The following is a 6,116-nucleotide window of genomic DNA, read 5'->3' on the forward strand; positions in this document are numbered from 1 at the left end:
ACGACAGGCTCCATACAGCAGAGAGACCTTCTGCCTGGAGGCTGGAGGTGTACCGTGCTGTTCTTTACTGTGCTGGAAGACATCAGGCTAATGGCCACCCTCGTTCTGTCTAATTATGCCTTATCTGACTGCTGATAGGACAGCTAAGTGAGGTGAAACACCCCACCTATGCAGGTGATGGCATGAGTATGTGTGTGAGCAATGCGGCTGTCTTTGTCACATATGAACAATGCATGCTGTTCAGATGCAGCCCTGAGGCTGTTTGACTGGAGGCTCCAAAAATTCACAGCTGACATCATGCAGAGTGGCCAGTTTGATTTTACAATTAGAAATTTCACGTGAGACGGTTGCTTTATGCGGCACATACAGAGGGTAATAAATCTAATGAAGTCAAATTCAGATCTGAAATAAATCTAAACTTAGCTAACACATTTTAGCAGAAAATCTTGATTTTAAAATTGCTTTGAATTCATTCAGCGAGATCAGATTCTTAAATTTCAAGCAATTTTGCAGCAAATTCATGCAAAATTTGCTGTACCTTGGAAGTTAGGTCAAAGCTCTGTTGCTTTTTTGCTTTTATTGGTCGCAAATTCTCATTAATATTTACATTGTAGACTTCTTTTTTTCCTCTTCTCTTTCATTTTGAGTCATCTACCCTCGTCGGTTGGCTTTTAGATTCTTCTTCTGCTGTTATCTAGTCTGAGATGTGTGTGCCCGTGTGAGCTGTCATGCTATTTATGAGCGCACTCTCGTACAGTAACAGCCTGCATTGTTGTTTTCAGAGCTGAATGACACATTTCAGAGAAGGCTCTGCCAGTAAAGAGAATAGAGTGGAAGTGATTGGCTCATTCCACCCTCGAAAACTGGCTACTATGACCAGTGGTCTAAAGAAATGGCTGAAAAAGGAACTGTTTTAGTGCATCTCATGTCACAGATATTTGATTAAGACTTTAGAAAATTGTGTTTACTTTTAAGACACAAATAAATAGATGCATAGATTGGTACAATTTCCCCCTTGACATCAGGCTGACTTTTGACTGGAGGCCTATGTGTCTCTGCCTCATTAGTCATGAATACAACCTGTGGATTTGCACCTGTGGTGTGTGTGTGTGTGATACTGAGGATGACCTGCTAGATTTACAGTGCTGTCATGGAGGCATGTGGGACGTTGTTACACTTGGCTTGTTGCTGTGATTACCTTTTAGCAGAGGCAGTGTTCAGACTTTTTACTTATATAAAAACCTAATGAAACTTAATAAGTTAACAGGAAAGTTAAAATGTTATATACTCTCGGTTTAATTCATATTCTTGAAGATTATCAGCTGCACTGCTTTCCCAAATTTCTCCCAAAAAAATAGTCAGAAACTTACAAAAACAACCTGTTTTCACATGGACCAGAGCTTTGAATATTCATGGTTTCACCGGACAGGAAGGACAACCTGTAGCCGAAGCTGGAAGACAAATGTTCAAGAGGAAAAAGTGCAATGTTTGCCTCTAGGATGTGTTGGAGTTAAAGTGTGAGAAAAAAAAAAAAAAAGCCTAAAATTTCTTACATTCCACCACTGACGCATGAGTATGTTTGATGTTAAGTATTCACTTCCTCTTAATGAGAAAGCAGAAGTGTTTGAACATCAGACCTACAGATCAGATTCACTGCTCCACACAAACATCTGACCTGCTGCCACACACTCAAACAGACGTTGCACATGTGTGAGGCTTTTTCTCTATTTTTCATGTATTATCATATCCCCGCAGGAGAGAGGAAGCACTTTCTCAATTCACCACAGCCCAAAAGGAAAAAAAAAAAAAGGAAAAAAAAAGCCCCAAAACCATTGATTTTCACTACAAAGATTTTCATATTTTCGCCCTCTTTTTCACCCACTCCTTACTTTTTATTCCCTTGAAATAAAGTATTTTAGGGGACAGGCAAAAGATGGAAGCAGAGCAGACAGAGAGGACGGATGGAAGTCTGGATATATGCGGGCGAGTCAGTGACGGGAGGGAGGGAGGGAGGAAGGTGAGAGTGAGGAGGAGGAGGTCAGGTTAGGGGTCACGTGTGCGAAAGAGATAAGACCTCCCCATTCCATTTTGACTGACAGGCTGGGGGAGGGCTTAGCAAAGCCCTCGGAGACACACGCATATTTACCTCTCCCTCCATCACTCTCTCCCACTATCATTCTTTCTCTAGGCCATCACTCTCTCTTTCTCTGTCATACTCTTCATCATCCCCTTCTCCTTCTGTCACCTGCTTCTGTACACGCTTTCTACTTTTATCATGTATTCTCCATTTGCCCTCAACACTTCTGTCCCTTCGTTGCATCCTTTCTTGTCAGGATACCGCTTCTTGGGATTTTCATCTGTTTTCTCCTGGTTTGTTCACAAGATTTAACATTTCATCTTTGATATCTAGAATAATGTCGCTCTGGCTGCTTTTGAATTTTATTCTATTCTACACAGTTTTCAGTTTAATTAAGGAAGAACGTTGGCCAATTTTTGTAGATTGCACCTTTATTCTTGCTTACTATATTAATACTGTAGTCTGGGAAGGCAGCAACACTGTCTGGTAACTAAAGTCTAGTCATGAAAGACAGGATATGACACAGAGATGGATGTAGATGAGCAATGCCTATTCATGTCACTGTTTGGACAGCACAAAACTCTGGAGCTATGCCGGCAATAGAGAGACATTACATAAATGGAAGGGAGCTATAACCTTAAAGAGGCTATTCAATACTTTTTCCTCCAATACCCTTATCTTGTTATGTAGCTTTTGGTGGGTGTAAAAGGTTGACGGTTACAAAGACTTAAGTCCATGCTAAATAAAGTTATTCTCTCCCAAAGAAAACTTCTGAACTGCCTCATTTTGTAGTCCAGACTTATTCTTCCTTTACAATAATACATTACCAAGAGTCCCATCTGCATAGTGCCTTAAATGTAATACCTTAAAGAGGTTGACCACTGTTGCCAAAGTGAAAGAGATCTAAAAGTATCAAAAACCGAACATTTTTGACAAGTTTATACGAATAGAATTAGGCTTTATTTGCATCACCTGTGTGTACTTTTCCTCACTCACGGTAAACCATCTCCCCTTTCTTTCTGGCAACAAGGTGGGCTCCACTTGTGTACAAATTCCTTTTCTGGTTGCCAACAAACTGACTTTGCCTGTTTATTTTTCATAAAAAGTAAGGTGAGCGGATGGACAAACTGTTGCAAAATTCCACTTAAGAGTGTACCCAGAACAGCCCCTGCTTGTGTGAGCGCTTGCTTTTTTTTCTTTATACACTTTTGCCTACAGCAGCAGCGGTAAATCCAACCAAAATTAAAGCACAGACTTTGTTGAAAGGTGATTGTTTTTTTTTCTGATCGCACATTTGTAAAAAAAAACAAAACCATTACTGCTGGTTCATGTTAATGCCATACTTATTCTACTGTCTGATAACAGAAACAATAGAAAGTGAATAAGAACGGCGTTACTGGGGATGGGTTGTGTGAAAATAAAGTGTTAAGATAAAGGAAAGAAGCAAATGTATGTCAACTACTAACACTAGCTGACAGTGGATCGAATGCAAATACTTAATGTTCTGTATTACTATTATTAACATTATTATAAAGTGATGAAATAGGAATAGAAATTACTGATATATCCTGTATACCACCATTATATCTGAAAACGTGTGTGTGCAGGAGATTTATGCATTTGGCTGCAGAAACTAGTTTTACCGGCTTAATTAACTGTCAGTACTAGTTTGTGTTACTACTTGAATACTAAGCCATAAGTCATCACAAAGCTAGGAATACTTGTGACCTCATTTGTTTCTTGACAGGATTAATCAGTACTCCATTCTGTCCATTCTGCACCGCTGAAGATCTCCACAATTTAACACCGGTTACTTTCAAAAACTTGAACCACAGAAACAGTCACTCAAACCCTCAATTTTTGTTGGCCTTTTTACTGCCTAAGCAAGAAAGGAGGCAAACGCAAGAAAAGAAAGATGCCAACAAAAGCTTGAGTACAGTTCCAACAAGCATTATCTTCTTTTTTTTTAGCACCAAACAATGCATGACAATGCACGGCAACAACAGGAGCCTTTATGGAAAGCGGCAGAATAGAGTTGAGGCCGTTGTGAGAAGTGGCAGAGGAGACGAGACAAAGCGGGATGAGAGGGACGATCTTCATTGTGGCGTCTTTTCTCATTCTGCCATGAAAGACACCGGCAAGGAGTCCTCAGGGCCGCTGCCAGCTGCAGAACAATCACGCCCGTACGCCACAACCACGCCGCCCATCCAAACACATTAGGATAGCATTGTCGGGGCTGTAGCTCTCCATATTCATCTGCACTCCTTTGAATGGCTGCTCGTTGCTCGCATGCAATCACAACATCTCTTCATATCAGAAACATCTTACATTTACATAACCCTTACATTCACACGCCCACATGTATTTTTTCCTACCTTCCTCACACATCATTTAATTTTTTTCTTCCCAAAGGGATTGTTTAAAATAGACTTTAATCAGGGTAGATTAGATGCCATTTCAGATGTTATGGATGGAACTGGCATTTAGGGGCTTTTTTTTTTTTTGTTTGGTTCAATCACGCCAATAAGACACATGCTGAATAAAGGGAGAGTATAATCTATGCATCGCTGGCTCCACAGGATTACGCCGAAAAAGAGAGACTGAGGGAAGATTGGAGGGCTGGAAAGAAATGGTGAGCAAAGGAGAGTGACAGAGAGGGAGAAGGCGAAGGATGTCAGGTTCTTCTCTCCATATAAAACACCAGACGCAGCAGAGGAGGGGATTGGATTCACTTTTTAAAATGTCATCCAACATCTGTTTCATATTTATAATGGTGGCGCTGCCTCACCGATGCCCCCTTCAACACTCTGGCGATTCTATCTCTGCCTCGGATTACCCCCACTACCCACCAATGCATAATTTATAAGGCTAATCTTTCAACGAAAGACTGCAGACAGAGAGGAAAGTGTGAGAGAGGGAAAAATGGATTATAAAGCAAAAAAAATTGAAAAAAAAACTGCCACAGATTTTTTGCTGATATGTGAAGCGAATGGCTGATTTTGGCGATGATACCTTAAGTATCTCATGTAGTCATTAACAGGATTAAGTGAGTGGGCTTCTGATAAGGTGGGAAAACAATTCAGGATTCAGCATATCTTGTCCTCTTTAACCCAAACAGAGACATATCTGTGTATGTGGCCCATGTTTTTCTTTCTTCTGTAATTTGTGATGCCTTCAGATTCCCCCGATAAGCTTTGGATGTCATTAATATCAGTAATGATGGCATTATGGCTCTCTCCCCTTATGTACTTGTATCACAAATTATGCTTCAAGGGTGGAATTTCTCCAAATTGGGGTAAAAGATGCTGGAATTTGTCCTTTTTTGTGCTTTTACGAAATGACTATTGCCAGTTTTACACCCTAAACCACAACAGAGAACAGAGTCACATACATCGTGACCCAGCTAACACAAGTATCTTTAGTCTTTACTCCATGCACAACATCTGAAATGACTTTCTTTTCCCTCCTTACTGAGCCCTGCTCCCTTCCCATCTGCCCCCCTTTTTTCGTCAGCTTTATTATGAAAAGTACACAGTTTCGATAGAGTGCCCTTCTGACATTTTCGACTTATTAGCTAGTTTTCGTGCCGTCTTCAATCAACCCCCTTAATCCTCACAGGGAGACGTGCTTTTAATTCACAGATGGACTGATAAGGGACGCCTTGCAAAGCACCAGAGAAGCAGCGGCAAAGCAGGCCTCGGATGAGGAAGAGAGGGAAAAAAAAAGAAAACGAAAAGACGGGAAAAAAACGATTTACACGTAGATGAATCGTGCTTACAAGATGGAACCCTGGGCATTAGGAGCGGATCTGAATTTCCTATCTGTCATTTTTTTTCACCTCCCCTCCCCTTCTCCCACCAGCCGCTGCATTCGTTTAGTGTTTTTTTCTTTCTTTCCTTCCCTCTCTCTCCCCTCCTTCTTCTCCGCCATTACCCTTGCTGATTGCAATCTTTAAGCGCCATTGGGCCCACTGCTTCTGCAGTTTTTAATCTGTCTTTAATCCCATAGATTTTAAATATTCCCCAGCTCCCAGAGACTG

The sequence above is a fragment of the Leuresthes tenuis genome, unplaced genomic scaffold (genome assembly GCF_036924035.1).
Source record: "Leuresthes tenuis unplaced genomic scaffold, fLeuTen1.0.hap1 SCAF_23, whole genome shotgun sequence".
Classification (NCBI taxonomy): Eukaryota; Metazoa; Chordata; class Actinopteri; order Atheriniformes; family Atherinopsidae; genus Leuresthes; species Leuresthes tenuis.